General features: G+C 38.2%; 1 long non-coding RNA gene across 5 annotated transcripts in view; it reads left to right on the top strand.

Annotated features, from left to right (window-relative positions):
- The window catches only part of LOC148388298 (uncharacterized), a 154,410-nt gene that overhangs the window by 107,281 nt on the left and 26,340 nt on the right, over positions 1 to 20,789 (top strand). For all 5 annotated transcript variants that reach the window (XR_015862135.1, XR_015862134.1, XR_015862137.1 and 2 more), the window contains one exon: positions 3,233 to 3,429. This is a non-coding gene — a long non-coding RNA (uncharacterized LOC148388298). The remainder of the gene's footprint in view (positions 1 to 3,232; positions 3,430 to 20,789) is intronic.

Consider the following 20,789-nt stretch of genomic DNA (forward strand, 5'->3'; position numbering starts at 1 on the left):
ACCTCTCACGCTCACTCTATTTCTCCTTGGAAATTTCCATCTGTTCACATGAAATATATTTGGCATCTGGAGAATGCCCCTTAGCAATGAGGGACCATATATCTTACAAATATCAGCCGTCTAAGCGTGGCTCATGTAATATTTATAATAAAGAACATTGCAGTCGATGTTGTCGACAATACTTACTGTGAACAGGTTGAACATCCAAGTTGGACCAGCTGCCCGCTTCGTGACGGGCTCGGTGCTCGCTCAGCCAATGCCAGCCTTCATTTTCATGTTAGCCAGCCATTGCAGGTGACCTGATCACATCTGCCGAGCTTGTCCAATTAATTTATGCATTGCTGAGGCCAAAATCAGCCGCCATATTGTTTTAAAGAAAAGAAGGGGCGTTGGTGGACGAAGTGGCCAGAAATGGACAAGCAGTGAATGTGATCTAATTTTTTATTTTTTTTTTACATTTTAGATGTTCTAAATTAGAAAGTCACAACCTAACTTTTAACCGCAAGATGCCTTTATTGATGCCCTTGGATGCAGGGATGCAAATAAATAATTTGAAAAATACTTGAAAAATTCCCACACAGTAATCTGAATACAATACTGCTAATGGGTATGTTTCTGTATAAGTGAGTCTGCCCTTGTTGGCAGCTAGTAGAGGCAGATGCACTTACAACCTCGACTGTTTATGACATCATCGCCTCCAAGAATATATTTTGAACTTTAATTCTAACATTTTACAGCCTTTTTCTAGTCATTTGTGACAAGGACACTCAAAACATATCTTCCCTCACCCCAGAGGCCAACCCTGGGCTGTCCACATTGTGTTGTAAGGTCAGCTTTATTTGCAAGCAAAACATAAATGCTTCAGGAGTGACCAGAGGGTTTATGTGAGACCTCAGTGCAGAGGGCTCATCCCAAATGGCTGTCACTTTTATTTCTCTACTTCCCTGTTGGTTCAAAGGCTTTTTAACGGTTTGTTGTCCAGTAGTGCAAACCAGCCTCATGTCTGGAAAGCCGCCTCCTCCACTTACTATATATATATCCCCAGTGAGATATTTTCACGCAGATTTGAAACGATCACACTTGCAACACAACATAAATATGTATTTATTGGCTTTTATTATTTTTTTCATATGAACTATTCTAACAGAATGTTTGGCCTGCTTCACATGGTATCTAACGTGCAACATTTTTTATAAGAAACATTTTCTTGAAATGACGTGTTACAGTCAACACATTGTTTCTAGGAGAAAAGAAATCCGTTACCTTTTTATATGTACGTAGTGCCCAACCAGTTTTGACTTTCATCTACGATAGATGCAGCATTTGTTAGCAGTTTCATTTAAATATATTTGGACATGTATTTTCCTTTTGTAATGTGAGTGACAATAACTTCCAGATTGATATGTTATTATTTCTTCTCTTCCCCACACAGTTGCTCCCTACTATGCTGACTGAAGTGAAACCAATCGGGTAAAAAAAAATTTTATCAATCCATCGATCGCTAGATATAAAATGCTTTACAGTGAAGCTTTAAAGGTCTCAAACTTGCAGCCCAGGGGCCATCTGGCTCATGACAGCTCATTCTGAGAAACATATTTCTGAAAGTAACACCAAGTGTTCATCACATGGTCTCGGTCATGTATTCATGTATTCTTCAAACCTTGCTGTAAAGAGAAAGGTTCGCGATGAGAACAGTCAATTTCAAGAAAGGAATGCACTGAAATACTAGTTGTAGTACTCAATAAATCAGACATCATTACTCAAAATATAGACATGTAAAAGTATGCAAAGTACCAGGGAGATGAAAATGATGTTCTGAAGAACCATTAATGACTGTTATGAATGCTAAATATTTAAAAGATTAAATAAAAACTGTAAAACTGTATGTGTAGTGTAACCATTACTTTAAACTCCCAATTAATGACTGCATACCGAGCTTGAGTGTGAAGTGCTATGTGTGTGGTGATACATGCACCTCGGGGAGCCATGTCGCCTGTCAAAAAAAAAAAAGCAAAGCTAAATGAGAGATGAGTTGACTGAGAAGAGCTTCTGTTTGATTCCCTTGACCTTGATTTCAGATAAAAACAAAGCTTCAAACGGCATGACAAATACCGAACTTTCCTAACAAACCTAACAAACCAACTGAGTTTGTTTGCTCACTACATGTCGTCAAAACCTGTTCACAACATGCTTTACACTTTATTCTCTTATTTATTTATACTATATAATGAAAAAACGTAATTGAAATGCTGTCTCTTTTCTGTGGTGCAGTATATCTGTATAAATATGAAACATAACACAAATACTGTGTCAAGGAAAACCTTTGCCATAGACGAAATGGAAAAGTAAAGGGCTTGAATTCTGAGAAGGAAAAGTATGGATCATCTATGTGCCAGTAGAGTGGCCATTTTATTTTACAGTAATTGTTGTCGGTCAGAAACTTTCATCATATATGACTCATGGCGGTGATGAATAATCAAACAACAATGACCAGAGTTGCTGCCAGCGAATAATGCTGCACTCCGAGTGAACATCAATTTAGAAACCTCTTTCTTCTCCAGGCAAACAAAAGTATGCCATTTGAGTGTGCTGCAATACACTCGCCAACAAAGGCATTTTGTGCTCTCTCTATGCCATGCTCCGTTATCTCTCCTTTCCACTTAAACATTAGTTTCTTTCTCTTAAATACACTTGTCCCTTTGACCCAAGGCATTGCAACAATGATATTGGGAAGCTTCTGTTTCAGTCTCTAACGTACACGTCACATTTTTAACGAATTAATGCTGCAGGGATTGAACATTTCTCTTTTGTTTGGCTTCTCATTCTGTATTTTTTACCCATAGTAATGTTTTTTTCCTGTCATGCTCTATCATCTTTTCTTTTGAATTAGTAATGGTGTTTTCCTGCTTGTGTTTGTCACAGCGTCCCAACCCCCCCACCCCAAGTTTTCCTGGTGAAATTGTCTATGTATTGTTTGCATCTCACATTCTATTCTCCTCCTGCTTGCACATTCATATTCATGTCTAGAAATTTAAAGGGGGAGCTTCCACACCCAAATTAGTTTTATGCTTCTTTGTAATAACAGAAGCTTGTACGTGAAAATCTGAAGGTGAAAAATACGAATAGCATTTGTAATTGTACAGTATTAAATTAAAATATAAAATAGCACCTTGTGAATTCAGTCAATTGTGATTCATCCGTTTATCTATTCTCTGCATCACTCTTCTTCTAGGGTCATGGGTGTGATGGAGCCTTGCCCAATTGACTTTGGGCGAGAGGCAGGATACATCCTGAACTGGTCGGCAGCCAATCACAGGGCACAAACAATTAACACCTTTGGACAATCTGCAGTCCCCACCTAACCTACCGTGCATATTTTTGGAATGCGGGGGAAAACCAGAGTACCTGAGGGAAACTCAAGGCCTCACGGTAAGAACATACAAATTCAACACAGACAAGGCAATTCAATTATGAATTGCATTTCATACACAAGTTAACCCAATGTGATTCACACTGTCAAAAGTGCAACTTTTAAAAGAAAAATAAAGAAATAAAAAGTAGCCTATTAAAAAATACAACAAGAATGCACAATGCAAGAACTCAGTTAATCGCCCACAGACATTTTTTTTCCGGGAAAACGGCAGACAGTGACACCTCCACTAATAACACTTGAGTTTGCCAAAGATGTTATTTGAAATATTTTAATAATATATTTTGGTTAGAATAGAAGTGCATTTTAAACTTGCAAGGCATCTGGTGAGGGTGGGAACAACTACCATTGCCACCTTGTAAAACAGTTTATAGCTACATTTATCCAATTGTACAAGTCTCCAAGTTTCCTGTAAATATGAAACACAAATTCCCAATTTGCCATTCCCAATTAGGTGAAAAAGGCTAACACAAAGATTGTGACATCTGACATAAGATCAGGGTTAAACGTATTTGAAGATGTGTAACCGTAATTGTTTTTATGAATTACGTTTGACATGTAAAGTTGAATGGCAAACTCAAAAGGTTGGTTTGTTTACCCAGAGTTGGCATTATGACAAATGAAAGTTTTTGTGAAGTCTTACAACGTTTTTCAACCTCTTAAAGAGATGTGTTTAGGTTCGTCTCAAATTTGGGCAGACATTACATTATCCTCATAAGGATGACATCACTGCACTGCATAGCATAAAACGTTTAATCTGTTGATGCAATGCGTGTCTGGCAAATAATAACTCCATTATGTGGCACTTGGGAGTCCTTAATTATAAATTCAAATTGAAACTCAGTGGGATGCTAATTTTCAGGGATATGCTGTGATTAGAATTATAAGGAAAGAGTCTAATTAGTATTTAGTGTTTGCAATTTAATACCTTCAATAATATATTTTAAAATGTACCGCTTGTGAGTTTGTTTTATTATATCATTCAAACAATCATCAAAATATAGCCCAAGTATTCCATGTGCAGCAAATTGCACCATTCCTCAGAGAACAAGGCTTATAGGTGCATCTTGATGCAGTCCAGTTGAATATAATAAAACAAAACAAAAAATCACTGTACATCACAATGTATTCATTTTCTGAATGACAAAGGTGGCATTCCTACATTGTCAATATAGTTGTCGAGCCGATGAAGAGGAAGGGGAGTAATTGGGCTTAGACTTCACTTTCTAAAAATCCACACAAAAGTGTAGTGTCTTATCAGACTACAAGCTGGTACCAAACCCAGCAATGTCATTTTGGAGTATATTCTTACTCTTGGTGTATCAGTTGGCACTCACTGTCAAATACCCAAAACAAAACCCCTCCCCTCAGTCAAAACACACTGGTTTTAGGATGGCTTATTCGAAAATGGAAGGCCTGAGAAGTCACTGAAAACCTCCACTGTGCTACCAGGTTTTAATGAGACCAATACCTAAAGCCAGGGTTACCTTCCATCAAGATTGTGCTTCTCAGTTATGTTCTGTTATGTCCCTCTTGGAAGAAGAAAATGTCTTTGCTCCAATGCCAAACGTTCCTTATTATCATCATGGTAATCAGGGTATCATTTTTTGATGAATTAGGAATCATTACTCTTGGTGGCATAATTTATTTACTGCAACCTGGTCATCAGAACAAGCCTGGTTATTACTTTCCATTATACTTTTCACTGTGGTTCACATTTTAAACACAACTGAAATGATTTCATGTGTGCATATTCAGCCTCTGTATTACCAAATCAAATTGTTTGCATCATGAATTGAGTTATGTGATGCTGAATGGTTGGTGTACTGAACTGATTGTCCACTGTAAAACAAAAGTACATTTACAATGTTTTCTTACTGTTTTTTCATATATGTGTAGACGATACATAAATACATATATATAGCCTTTACCTATTAGTTTCAAATCCAAGCTAGCCATTCTGTTGTTACACTAAAGTAACAACATTCAGCATACTCTGCTGGCGTCCAGCCATTTTCAAGCTTCTAAATGCCAATACAAAGGGAATGCTTAGGTTTATGGGTACCTGGATCAGGGGAAGAAGAAAAACTGAGGCAGGGAAAAGAAAACATTAAATTAATCCACTAAAAGCCTTTTAGCAATATTGCTCTCCCACAGCGATCTGCTAGCACACATCAAGACCACTTCCCATCATTTAATTCAAGCTGAAATTTAATTTAGTCCGAGAGCTATTCATTTTGTTAAATGAATGCACCACCCACCACCCCCAAAACTCATACATATGCAACACACACGCACACGCACACACTCACACACACTTCTTGCATAAACATAATTTTAATATAGGTGTGAATGTCACATCCATCACATGCACTTTTTTCAGAGACGGTGTTCCTCAAAGAGAAATGTACAGTCACGAGTGACATCACGAGAGTCGATGTGTCGAGTCATTCGGCATTTATGCTTAAGTGCACTTCTAGGAAGGCCTTCTACAATTTCCCACATGAATCCATTATAGAATCTATTGTCTCTTCCAGGCGTAATAGCACAGAGATGTTCTTTTACACCAATCAGCAGGAAATTGGCTAAAGTCCTGTTGACAGTTAATGAACACATTAATGGAAGCTGTAAAGAAAATGCGTTTTCTCACCCAAACAAAATACCCTTCTCATGTTGCTAATCCAAACTGATCAGTTTAATAGATCTTTGCTATTTTCTGTTAACTTGTTAAAATGTATCACCACAAATGTTTTGTTTCTTCCAAGGGTGGTCCTGTTACAATTTGTGTTTGGCAAGTTAATATATTACATCATACTCGTTACTTGCATTTGAAGGTAATTCATTTCTTAACAATATTACTGTCTGTGTATCTGGTGATCATCTTTACAACCTTAAGCAAACTCGAATGAAAAAGCCTTTCTTTGCTGTTCAGTGAGATGTGGCCTTACCCATTTTAAGCAAAAACTACAGTAGGCAATTTACTGCAATAAGTTGGTGAAGGTCAAATCAACAGTCTGCTTATCTCTGCTTGCAATGTTTACTTGTCAAATGGTATTCTACATTCACCAGCTGTCGCTGTCCAGGTAATTTCACCATTTGCTGATGAACAGGTAGCCTGGCAGTTTTTTTTTTTCACAGCAAAACACGAATGATGAAAGTCAATTGGAAAGGTCACAACCTAAAACGAAAATATTATCATATTAGAAATGGGAAAACATATGTACCAGCAAGCCTTTTTACAACAGACGGAGGTTTGTATCACCATAAATGATTTACTTTTTGGCTTTGGCTTAAATAATGAATTGGTGCTATTATAATATGAAAGCAGCATGTCTACTTTCATTACTTGAAATAAATCTAATGTTGAATAATGTCACTTGTGGTTAATATTACAATGACATTTGTAAAATGGCGTTGAACTTACTGAAATGTCTGCACACTGAGTTAGCCGTGTTGAGGTTGCTGAAAGCTAGAACTAAAATTTAAGCTTGAGCAAGATATCGCCAATTATTTTACCAACTTGTGTACTAACTGGACATGTATTCACAACTTGCATGAAGGTCACTCATCAACTAACTGATCAGCCTCACAGTTGGTGTCGCGCCTAGCCCAATGTTTGCATGTACGTATGTTCAAAACACAACACACAAACCAACCCACCCCGCCCGCCTGCCTATTAGGATGAACCATTGTAAAGGTGTGATATTTGGAGGCAACTTGCCCCATTTCCCCTCCACAGTTTGTCAAAGCATGTCTTGGTAAGGGTCAGAGAGTGTCATCATTTTTCTGACGGCACAGGAGAGTGCGAGACTGTACTGTGCAAGTTGACGTGTGCGTGAGCTGGATACCTTGTTTTGGGCTCACCTTATTTTCTTCTTAGGAGCACATATGTTTGTGTCAAATGCTCTATTGTAATTCAGGTCTTTCCCTCACTTGTTTCTCATCTTCAAAAGTGTGACAATGAGTCCTGTGTAAGACTTATATTGAGTGATCGTGTATGTCATGTTGTAGACACTTAGGGAGTAAACTAGAATTAAACACCAATGGTTCTATGCAGGTAAATCCATCCCTCTGGCCTTTCTCTACAGCACAGGTGACAAACTCAAGGCCCGGGGGCCAGATATGGCCTGCCACATCATTTTATGTGGCCCGCGAAGACAAATTGTGCATCAAATTCATGTGTCATTACTAGAATTGCAAATTGTCTTCACTTTTAATATCTTTTTTTTTTAAATATTTGACCAGTTTTTACTCGTCTGATTTGAAAACGAGTTATTTGTCAGTTTGTTTTGTAGCTTTTACTCTATATAATATGAAATGCTCATACATTTATTTGGGTTGACAGTCAATGCGGCCCGCGAATTTTTAAAAAAATATTTTACACTGTCTTTGTGTCCAGGCTGTTCACATTAATTCTTTGCTCGCACGCACAGTGCAGTCAAACCTAATTTTGCAAGAGCAGACACGTCAGGGAGGTTATGTTCTTTAGTTTTAACCTTGTCATACTCCCAGACAAAAGCTTCACAGCGCTGGCAGGGGCCACCTCCAACATCGTTGCTTTCTTTGGCAAGAGTGCTTTCCAAGTGGCCCAACATTACCCCTTTCAAAGCTGTGGGTTAAGATGGTATTGGAAGGTAAAATATGTCAAATACAACACAACCTTACTATGAAATTTTCTCAAAATAAGACAGCAGTTATAGCATTGGCACAACATATCTTATTCTTTATTGATTTGTGTATGAGACAAAAAAAACCTCCAAACAGTTTTGTTTTTGCAAACATTTGACAACCTTAACCTTTTTCCACCACCTGTCCATGTAAATCTGCCTGGCTGGCTATAGTCATCATTATAGAGGTTCACTTGAGCTTTAAATGAGCTCATTAGCTGCCTAATTGGACAAATTAGAGTGCCGATCAGGAATGTGTTGGCTTTCAGAGAAACTGTTAGGTGCCTTTTAAATCGGCTGTCGTCTCAGTTGGTGATACAGGACAAATTTGCCAAGTGAAGCGAATAATTGCTTCAACTGAGCGTTAAGGAATGCTCGCAAACCAAAGGCTAGTGCATCCAGCTACCGGGCAAGACTGCACAATCTCCAGCTCTTGACAAGTTATGATCCACTGATTGATTCTGTTGTCTTTCAAGCAGTATAAATAACATAGGTGTGCTTTGTCTCTTGACAATCACAGGAAAAAAGTGAATGAGAATTAAAAACAACAGGGAAATATTATACACTAGGTTCTTCAACACGATGCAAGTTTGATATCTGCTAACCCCGTCCGTCCGTCCGTCCGTCCGTCCGTCCGTCCGTCCATCCATCCATCCATCCATCCATCCATCCATCCATCCATCCATCCATCCATCCATCCATCCATCCATCCATCCATCCATCCATCCATCCGATCTCCTCCTGGTAGGATGTGGCCGTAACACCTCATTAGCCTGGGTTCCAGGAGTCATCCAGATCGGATACCCATGCCATCTCATGGACTCCTCTCAATGCAGAGGGGCAGCGGCTATACTCAGTGCAACTCTTGGATAATCAAGCTTCTCAACCTATTTTTAAGGAAGAGCCCAGACACCCTACGGAGGAAACTCATTTTGGCTTCTTGTGTCAGGAATCTTGATCCACATCTCATGCCAGTGGGTGAAGGTGATGTCGTAGATTGAGAATTTTGCCTTTCGGCTTCTTTTTTGCAGATGCTACAGCTATCCACCTGTCCAAATCCCACTCCATCCTCCCCTCACTCGTGAACAAGACCGCGATACATACCCTTATTTATTTTTTACTGAAGACAATTGTCTCAGATTTGGAGGTGCTGTGTTACAACCCATCTTAATCACACTCAGCTGCAAACTGCTCCAATGAAAGCTGGTCGTGGTTTGATGAAGCTACCCGAACCTCATCATCTGTAAAAAGGCAGCGATGCAATATTGAGGCCAACAAACCAGACCCCTCTAGGCTGCACCTAGAAACTTTGTCCATAGGGTACTTGGTGGAGTCCAACATTTAATGGAAACAGATCTGATTTACTAATCCAGACTAAACCTTGCAAAGCCTCCAAAACTCATGGATTAGGTTACTTTATAATCAAATAATTCAATTTCTCAGTTGATTCAGTCTTTTACATTTGAATAATGGGGAGATTTTTTTTTTTGTATTTGTTTTCTCCCACGTAACAGGAACAGTCAAGGAGTAGTCAAGGTTAACAAATGTGTGTATTAAAATCTCTAGATTTGCAAAAGAGAAGACAGTAAAAGCTCTGGGGGTGCAGTTCATCTCTCCAATTGTTACCTTTGTTAAAAGGCAAAATGCCAATCTCAAAGTAGTCATGCATAAAGAAATGAGTTTAAGTCCTGATTGGTATGCACTACTCTACAAGTAATTTCCTGTCTGCAGACATGGTCACTCCGTGACTGAATAAATGGTAGCAATTGGAAATTATTCATGCCAAGTGAGTTGAATATAGTGCTCTTTGTCTGTCTGTTGATAAAGAAATGAATACTGCTTGTCTGTCTGTTGATAAAGAAATGAATATTTCCTGCTGTACATCTTAGTGATAATGCAACTCTAGTCACTGGGTCACTAAAAGTTCAAACAGGAACGATTTAGATATGAAGGTGATTATACTACTATACTACTATAGATGGCACTCTCGCCAACTGCGTATGCTTCAGAATGTTATCTTATACAAGCACCAGATGACTATTGTCGGCTTCATATCTGCACGTGTCATAAAATACTTCAATCAATTGTGTTGCTATGCAGAAACCTATAGTCCTGTGAAAAAGTATTTTCCTTCTTCACAAATTCTTACTTTTTCAATCGTGTTGGGATAAGTGTAAGTCGGCAGAAGGCAGTAATAAATCAGATGATAGCATAGTCCACATGTTAATGTTCAATAAAATCAACTCGTGTGCTTTTATATTTGTACACGTGTACATAAAAAAGAGATGATTGAAGTATATTTATTGCAGGTGAATTTGCCTTAGTTTGTTATAATAACACTGGTGTGATACTGTGGGGTAATACTGCCATTCATCCGACTGCCTAAAGACTGTGCAAAGCAAAAACAGCTTCTACAATGTTTGGTCTTTGGGAGGATTACACTCCACTATGATATGTACTGGAACTACTTTTTCAAACCCATCATTTTTTTACCTTCTAACTAAATCGTATCTGCTGTGCTGGAAGTTCTGTATACCTTTTCCACATTAAGATTGGCCACTCGTCATTACTGCTTTTGCATCTCACCAAAGCTACGAAGAACAAATGAGTCTGTATCTAAACGAATGCCACTCGCAGTCTATTGTCAGTCATAAAGCTTTACATCATTTTGTCCTTGCCTTATGGAGTAGGCAACACACAAACTCATTCAGGGTATGATAACTCCCCTTATAATTAGATAGAAAAAGATTGGATGCTTAGTGTGCCACTGGGCAGACCCACTTATGACAATCACTTATCTTTCCATGTAGGGTATCTTGTGCACTGTCAATTAATTTAGATGATGAAACTATTTAGTGGGGATTTTACTTTTGTTGGTCTTAACAAAGAATTACATTTAATTTGCTAGATCACCAAATGATTCCCGAGCGTGGCGCCGCTGCTGCTCACTGCTCCCCTCTCCCCCAGGGGATGGATCAAAATCACACGGGGATGGGTTAAATGCAGAGGACAAATTTCACCACACCCAGATGCGTGTGTGACGATTATTGGGACTTTAACTTTAACTTTTTTTCTGGGGGAAATTATGAGATGGAGGTAGGAATACATTGTCTCTTAACTGCTAAACTCAGACACAACCAGGACTACACAATGCCAGCTTATTAAAACAATACCATTTACTGTTTTAGGAAAATACATTAAACTGATATTTAACACAACTGAGTTGCATGGAGCATGGCCTGCTTGAAAAAGTAATTGCCCACGAGTTGCAGTGCTTTGAGATATATATATATATATATATATATATATATACATACATACACATGCATACATACATACATACATATATACATACGTATATACACATACATACATATATACACATACATACATATATACACATACATACATACATATCTATCTATCTATCTATCTATCTATCTATCTATCTATCTATCTATCTATCTATCTATCTATCTATCTATCTATCTATCTATCTATCTATCTATCTATCTATCTATCTATCTATCTATCTATCTATCTATCTATCTATCTATCTATCTATCTGTCTGTCTGTCTGTCTGTCTGTCTGTCTGTCTGTCTGTCTGTCTGTCTGTCTGTCTGTCTGTCTGTCTGTCTGTCTGTCTATCTGTCTATCTGTCTATCTGTCTGTGTCTATCTATCTATATATATATATATCTGTAAAAACTACTTAGGTGCTGATATTGTATTGCCTGTGGTAAAGAAGAAAATCACTTGTTTTGTTGTGGAGAATGTTAACAGTCAAGTAGAGGTTGAGAAAGTTTAATAAAGTTCTTTAATTAGCGCCTCCAATCAAGAGAATTTCACAGCACAAATTAAATGATTGTGATTGCTTCACTTTGTGTAACTCTGTATAAATTCACAGTGCAGATAAAAATATGACCTGTCTATCAAACCCTTTTCTTTAAAGACATCTCAGCAAACAAACACAATGTCTAATTAACAATGAGGCAAGTAAAATTGTATGGAACAATAATACACATTCCTAATGTAACACAATTTGATACATAACACACTGCATTTGAATACACTTTTGGAATTATGGTATGTGAGGTAGAAAAAATCGAGGAACATTTTTTCTTAAACAGTACTTATTAACTTTGCACTCACAATTGTCACTCACTTTAACCCCCATGGGAGGTTTGCACCATTGTGGACATGAACACTGCCAACCTGCTTCGCAGCCAATGAAAGGGTTTCTCTCCTACCTTTTGAAATCTGTGAGTTAGAGGCTCTCAAACCTTGACATGGTTGAAGCAGAAATTGATTTTCTGGAGTTCAGGAGGTGAGGAACTGCAAGCAGAACTCCTTTCCAGCGCATAACTCCACCTGCTCCCTGCTTTCAAAGTAGCCAATGTAGTGCAAAGGTGGGGGGCCCGGGAATCCACCTCAGGGGACATCCACAGGCACCTGTTCGTACCCACTTTCTGCATGGGCATCAAAGCTTTGGAAATGGCATCTGTCCTGGGTAAAATGGCATGAAGCCCAATAGATGGCAGAACTCTCTTTCTCTCTTTTCCTCTCTCTCGTTCATTTCGCACACTCTCTTTTTGATAGATATTTACTAGCTAGATAGCACTTTTGAGGTTGTGGGTTCTTAGCTCCAGTCTACTTGTGAGGAGGACATGTTCACCTGCGTGTGTTTACTCTGGGTTCTCTGGTTTCTACCCTCATTCCAAAAACACAAATGATAGGTTCAGTGAAGAATTTTCTGCTAGTACTTGGAACAACCAGTATGAGAAATGTATCATTCATCCACATGATGTTCTAACAAACCATTATATTTGAACTTCAAACATGTTCCATCACTGAGATAATTTCACATGAGCTAAACGGTAGGTTAATTGTTTTCAACGTCAGATGAACATGAAGACTGAATACTTTTTCTTGCTAAACTACGATGGGTCAAACCCAAGCAGAGACACATTTAGTGCAGCCCACGGGTTTTCTCTCAACCACAAATTAGTTTCTAATCAAATTACTGCTGTGGTTTCATAAATGTCTCATCACAAAGTAACAAAAGTCAATCATACTTTTATTTTTTTATACCTGTACAGTTGAGCGTCATAGAATATGAAAAAAATTAAAGTAAATTCAAAATAAAGTATTTCATGACCTATGTTTGCACGTTTGTACACACAAGCAAGAGAGATACCGAAAACCATACCTGATTTTACACTTTTAACTCAATGAAATTAAAGCATTTCCCATATGGCGTGTGCAACAAGGTGACTGATATGAGGCTGCCCTTGGTTTGTATATAATTTCGTTACTCTCACTCTCCACAAAAATATAGGACAAATCCAAATTTGTTTGAGAAGTGTTAAACTGAAACAGTGGTTGTCCCTTTAAAAACCTAACTGCGGGTCCTTAAATCTTACTTCAAGAATGCCTTGTAGATCTGCTATGCCAACTGTGCAGTGGGGCGATTGACGGCATGCCGTTTATGTACATAACTCTTTGCTTGAGCGACCACTTCACTGCAGGCTAAAGAGTAAAACAAACGCATAGATGAGGCATTTGTCTGCAACCCCTCCTGGATTCTGTGACAGGCTGCAGTAGTGGAGAGATCCCATCACTCTGACAGGCGGCTTCTTGCAGGGGAAGAGTTAATTGCTGTGGGACCAATGTAGCCTTCAACATCCATCAACAAAACTTTCAGCTCAGTGGGGTTTGAGGTTTAGAGGAAACATTGAGATGGAATGCAACCATGGAGGGCCGTAGAGGGCACAGAGATGTGGGAAAGCTCTGATTTCCATTGACATCTTGGAAACAACCTTCAAAATAAAATACTGTGGTTGAGCTGTTTCCCAGAGTGAGAGTGCACTCTCTCACTCCATTGAAGATAAATATTTAATAATTTCATTCACACAGCAATAACAACATTCGTGTTTGTTAATATTTTCAGAATGTACAGTCCATTTATCTGACACTTTTTACATGAGTGTGCCAAATCAAGGCATTATTCAAGGATCTTGAATCATCTATTTCACTAATATATGTAGCATCCTGGGTCCACTGAAAGAAAGGTGGGACTGTGTATAATCCAAGCTATTATTGTTATTATTATTATTATTATTATTATTATTATTATTGTTATTATTATTAATATTATTATTATTATGCCCTGCAATTGACTGGCAACTGATTCAGGGTGTCCCCCGCCTACTGCCCAATGGCTACTGGGATAGGCTCCAGCACGCCCGTGACCCCCGTTGGGAAAAGCAGTACAGAAAGTGGAGGGATTATTATTGTTATTATTATTATTATTGTTATTATTATTATTGTTATTATTATTGTTATTATTAGGAGTAGTCGTGGTAGTAGTGGTAGTGGTGGTAGTGGTGGTGGTGGCATTGTTATTAATAATTATAATGATTATCACATCACAACGATCACGATATACATTTTAGAATTTAGAGAATATTATTTCATGTGTCAACGTTATCAACAGCGCAAGACTGAGAAGGAAGCTTATGTGTCAGTTTAGTAATCATGCAGCATATGCAGTCTATATTTCCGGTGTGGGTTACGTGAGCCAGTTTGTAGCAAGAAAATTGGAACGTATCAATCCAGGAGTGAAATCAAGCATTCTGACAACTTGTGTCAACATCTCCATGACTACTGCTCCACGTTTTCATGTCTCACTCGAGAATTCTGGTAGCGCCGATCGCCACGCGGAGTGGACCTTATCCATACCTTCTCCTTGCTAGCCTTGTGTGTCATGTTGCGTGTCGTTTGTCATGGTGTCCGTTTGCGTCTCTGTCCCACGTCTGTTTCTGCTGCCCATACGTTGCCATATTTTCCTGCCTGTTTGTTCCCCTCATCCTGTCTTCCACCACCCTTTTCCCTTCAATAAACATTGGTCCAAGCTGCATTTGGTCGCCCTGCTCCATTCCGCACGTAACACATAGCTTTTATGAACCTTGACAATTTTATTTTTGACAAAGAGTGAATCCATCATAAAGAGTAAAAATATCGATCATTTCTTTTCATTCAGGGAGGTGCCATTTTATCATCAACAGGTTGCCACATAGCACTTGTCAATTTATGTTGCCATGTGGCTTAATATACAAGTCTGTGTGGGGATTGTAGTGTTTAAATGCCAGTACCAACATCTACAACATCAGATAGCACATTTTCAGAAAAAGGCGTCCCACCCCCCAAATGAGTTCTTGCTTTTGTAATTTCACACTTGATAGTTGGGTAGGCGATCCAGAGACCCAAACATTTGCGTTCTGTACAGACAAAATATCAGTTTGGAGAACCAATATTGGTGCCGATCAATCTTATTAATATTGGTACAGAGCAATCTCCAGATTATGGATTTTTACTGCTGTTGTTAATGTGCAAGAGAGGGATTTTTCACCAGCACTTTTTTGGTGAGGCAATCGAGGTACATTGGCATTGGTCCAATCGCCTCTCTCTGCAATGTGGCCCTCTTAGTGCACACAATTCTTTTTGAAATTTTGCCAAAACCAGAGTCGTCTGCAGCAGGTGTAATCATAATCTTAACTGTCATTTTACTATCATCTCAATGTACTTCCAATGTGTATGTTATCGATCACTTTGTATTGACATCTACAGTATAAACCTTGTTGTGTCAGGTGCATTTAAACTAATTTGCGTGGTTGATACAGTTTTATTCAGTTTGACAGGACTAGAACAACCTTGAGGTGCGATGACATAAATCTCTGAAGTGTACTTTGCAAACTTATTGTAGTTCAAGGGTGACAACATGTGAAAATATTTTATTTCTCTTCCAATTCCCATTTTGCCACTCTTCCCACATCTTACCTCCGCCCACACATGCAAGGCACAGTACCATCTTGAAGGTCTGTAGGTGCTGTCTCCTTGTTTCAGAAGGTCCGGAGGGTAGGTAAGCCACTTAAACTGTCATTTCAAATTATGTTCACAGCAGCAGATAGGACTGGGTCCGCTATTGGCTTAAGACAGAGCAGAGCACTAAGGCTCTGTTGAATCAGTCTTGGTGGGCCATACCTAGTACCACCGGGACAATTATTATTGTAGATTTTTCCTTGGTTTCATACATTGTTTTTGATTGCTGATTTGTTGTTGTTGTTGTTGTTAAGTCTGCTAAAAGACTTATATTGTTGTAATTTATGGTGACTTGAAACCTTGGGACAGATAGATGCAATCTGAAAGATGGTGCTATTTCAGCATTTTTTTTTTATAACATTTCATTGTTTTAAAGTAAGGTCAATTAATATAGATAGATACGTAGTTAGATAGATAGATAGATAGATAGATAGATAGATAGATAGATAGATAGATAGATAGATAGATAGATAGATAGATAGATAGATAGATAGATAGATAGATAGATAGATAGATAGATAGATAGATACGTAGGTAGCGAGATAGATGCATAGGTAGCAAGATAGATACGTAGGTAGATAGATACGTAGATAGATCAATACTAGATCGATAGATATAATTCAGGTTTCTAGCAACATTAAAACCACAGAGCGGGGATATAATAATAATATAAATAAATAAATAAATAAATAAATAAATAAATAAATAGATCTAATATGATATAAAAGACATATTGATGACATGAGCGCAACTATTGCTATTTTTTGGTACTGCACCTGAGCTGTTACAGCCATCATCTCAGTATGAGACAGTTGAAAAACCACAGCATTTATATCTACAATTATAGACGTGTTACATTAATACCTTTGTCAGTGTCACTCAAAACTAATCTCTATAATAGAGAATTTTTATCACTCAGACCTTGTATTGGATTCGTGTGTAAGGGGGCCTAAAATAGTTTTTATCTGCAAGCCTTTGTTAAAATCAAAGTGTAGAAGGCAATTATGCAACATGTAAGTCATCTTTTCTAGAGTTAATATATACATTCATTAACTGACAATGACATTTATCCACCTCATACCCAATATAACCAAAACAACCTCAAATTTAATTACTGATAAGCTACTGTGCGGATTGGTTGAGAACTTCAGATCATTATCAAACCTGTATTTTATTACTTTGCTTGACAAATGAGTTGGTACCTGGAGAGGCGTCAAATGGAGATTCATATCATAGAGAAAGGATGCCGGACAACAAAAGTGCCGTGACACCCTCCTATGCCATGAGAGATCATCAGGACTACCACTAGAAATGATCCAATTTCTCTCACCGTATTTGTAGACTATAAGTAACATTTTTTAATAGTTTCAATGGTCCACACTCATGTGTGACGTATACATTGAAATTAGAACTTGGACTGGTACCAAAAATTCCTGTCATCTCATTATCCTGCAACCTTCTTTCCACCACTGGCAATTTACCAGCAGTATTTGCTAAAGTAGTCATGCATTTCCACCGGTTCTCAAGGTTTATATAGCATGCTAGAGAAGGTGGCGGTAATGTATCAAAAGTATATGCTAAACAGCGAAAGAAATTGGAAGAAAAAAAAAATAGGGCGCACTGTGACTAACCGAACAACACAATGAGTTTTCGAACGGTCAGACTAAAGCAGTGTATGCTCGGATCGTATTTCTGAACATTCACACAGTTAGGGAAGAAGGCGAGTCCAACTCTACTGTTCTTTGTCTCTTTGTTAGTTTCTGGTCTTTTTATATGGTATGGTAATCTATATATGTATGCCTTTTTCTTCTTCGTGATGCAGGTTATGACTAGTGCAACTTAGATTCCAGATGTAAAGTAATAAATTGTCCAAAAATGAATATTTATTCATTCAAAATCCACACACATTCATATACCTTTCTACATAGTATGTCTTCTGTCTGCCAGTGGCAAATAGTGACAGGAAGAATAAATCCTCTATTAGTTGGCTTAGCTTCTTAGTAAATCAACGTTGTATTCAATTTAAAAGGCCCAGATTTCATCCCTCTATCTATTTTGTGAACCACTTATCTTCACTATGGTTGCTGGCATGCTCGAGCCTATCCCTGCTGTCATTGGGCAAGAAGTGGGGTACACCCCTGTAAGGGTTCCCAGCGAATCATGGCACACATTTGCAAACAACCCTTAACCCTGACACTGACATGCTATGGACAAGCGTGAGGACACACACATGCAAACTCCACACAGAATGGCTGGGGTCTGGATTCAAACCCACAACCGCTCGGACGGATTTACAATATAGGCAACCACCATGAATCCTGCCAACATTTCAAATTAAGTCAATGTATGAAGAGTTGACAAGGGACAATCATTATTTGAAAGTTCCCATGGTAGGCCAATTGAGCACTCCAAATTGTCCCGCAAGTTAAATTGTGAGCGTAAATTATTGTTTGTCTGTTTCTGCCCTGCGATGGGCTGGCGACCATTTGTGGGTGTGCCCTGCCTACTGTCCAAAGATTGCTGGGATAAATTCCAGCATACCCACGACCCTCGTGAGGATAAGCGGTACAGAAGATGAATGAATGGTTTGGTGATGTTGCTTGAGGTGTAAAATGTCTGCTTCTTTCAATATTGATGTTTAATGTGTCCGGGAGCTCTCCGTTATTCCCTTCCTTGAGCTGCCAGGCCTGAACTTGCTCTTGAGTGCTAGATAAGGCCTCCTTGCTCCACTGCACTTCATAACAGCACTACATGTAGAGGTGCTCTCTAAGCTCATAGCAATCCATAAACATTTACTTTTACCTGTCATGGCCAAAATAGCAGTACTGATGTTTTTTATTCATATATATATATATATATATATATATATATATATATATATATAGAGAGAGAGAGAGAGAGAGAGAGAGAGAGAGAGAGAGAGAGAGAGAGACAGACAGACAGACAGACAGACAGACAGACAGACAGAGACACAGAGAGAGAGAGAGAGACACAGAGAGAGAGAGTCTATCTATCTATCTATCTATCTATCTATCTATCTATCTATCTATCTATCTATCTATCTATCTATCTATCTATCTATCTATCTATCTATCTATCTATCTATCTATCTATCTATCTATCTATCTATCTATCTATCTATCTCTCTCTCCCTCTCTCTCTCTCTATCTGTATGTCTGTATGTCTGTATGTCTGGATGGATGGATGGATGGATGGATGGATGGATGGATGGATGGATGGATGGATGGATAGATGGATGGATGGATAGATGGATAGATGGATAGATGGATAGATAGATAGATAGATAGATAGATAGATAGATAGATAGATAGATAGATAGATAGATAGATAGATAGATAGATAGATAGATAGATAGATAGATAGATAGATAGATAGATAGATAGATAGATAGGATATTTGTGTGTGTTCAGGATCATACTGGTCATTCTAAATTATAAATATTGCTTCAAGCTCATTCAAATCAGGCACTGAACTATACACATATTTTTTGATCTGGGGTGGGAAATGTATGTGTGCCTTGTCAACGTAATTACATATTTATTATTATTCATGAGCCAACATTGACTACAATTAGTCACTCCCCTGATTACTCAGGTGTCATTCTCAGGCGATCCACTGGATTCATACCGTAGAGACAAACTCAGTTATTAGCTTTCTTAGCTTTATTTTTGGTGTGCTGGTTGGCTATCACCATTTTGTCTGTTTGATCTGGAAATACCACAGAATGGTTGTTCTCAAACCCCCTATCTGACAGAGGTGTCAAATAAGGTCCAGAAAGCAAACCCTGCCACAGTTTGTCTTTCGGCACAGATGCTTTTACTCGGCCGGCAGGTAAACAACCCTTGACTTCACACGTATTACTAAAAAAAAAAAAAAAAAAAAAAAACTCCTGACTTTGTGTCCACTGATTAAAAGTTTTACACTAAACCAATACAAATATTAGTTATTTGTACTGCATCTAGATTGGATATTGACGTGGATGCACTTGTCCTCTGTTTTGTTGGTAATTTGGAATTCATTTCATTAGCACTTTAACAAAGGCACTAGACAGTGGGCACTCATTTGTAAATGTAAAACATTTTGATTCAAATGTCAAATCGGAATGTCTCTGTCCATATGTGACAAACAAGATGCTTTATTGCTGATGTTATCATTGAGTCAAGACTTTTAAATTGAAAATCTCAAAGCAGACCGCAGCTGCCTTTGCCTCAAAAAGGTCAGGCTGGTTGGATTTTATTTGTAGGGCTCAGAGCAGATGGGAGTTAAGTATGATCCTCTTGATTAGTCTCATTTTATTACTTTCCACTCCAAAAGGTTGCATAGCAGCTCCTTTCTGCGAGCACCTGTTTGTCTTCATAAGGGAGACGGTTATTGCAATATGCTGAAGACAGTTGGGGAATCTTTTTTTTCTCCCAAATTCTTAATTGCTTCCTTAATTAATGCAATTCATTTCAAGAAAAAAAACAAAAAACATCCAAGAGTGATACCTTGACTTACAAGTGCCACAGCTCATCGTTTTGGATTACAGTTGCTCGGTCATTATTTTTGTTTGCTTGTTTTGATTTATGAGTTATTTATTAATAAAAAAAAAATCTAACCAGGCTCTCCCTACTGCCCTCCATGAGCGTGGTCAGTATTTGGCCATGTACTGTTTGGCCGATAGTAAAGAGGCCGAGTATGCTTGATTCGAGCTGTCCATCGCCACTGCCACGCAAATTTTACTGTAAAACTAATAAAGAAACAAAGGATTACCCACATTGAATTTAACAAAACCCCATTACTTTGTCTTA

This window comes from Syngnathus floridae, chromosome 13 (assembly GCF_059516105.1).
Source record: "Syngnathus floridae isolate MCC-2025c chromosome 13, RoL_Sflo_1.0, whole genome shotgun sequence".
NCBI lineage: Eukaryota > Metazoa > Chordata > Actinopteri > Syngnathiformes > Syngnathidae > Syngnathus > Syngnathus floridae.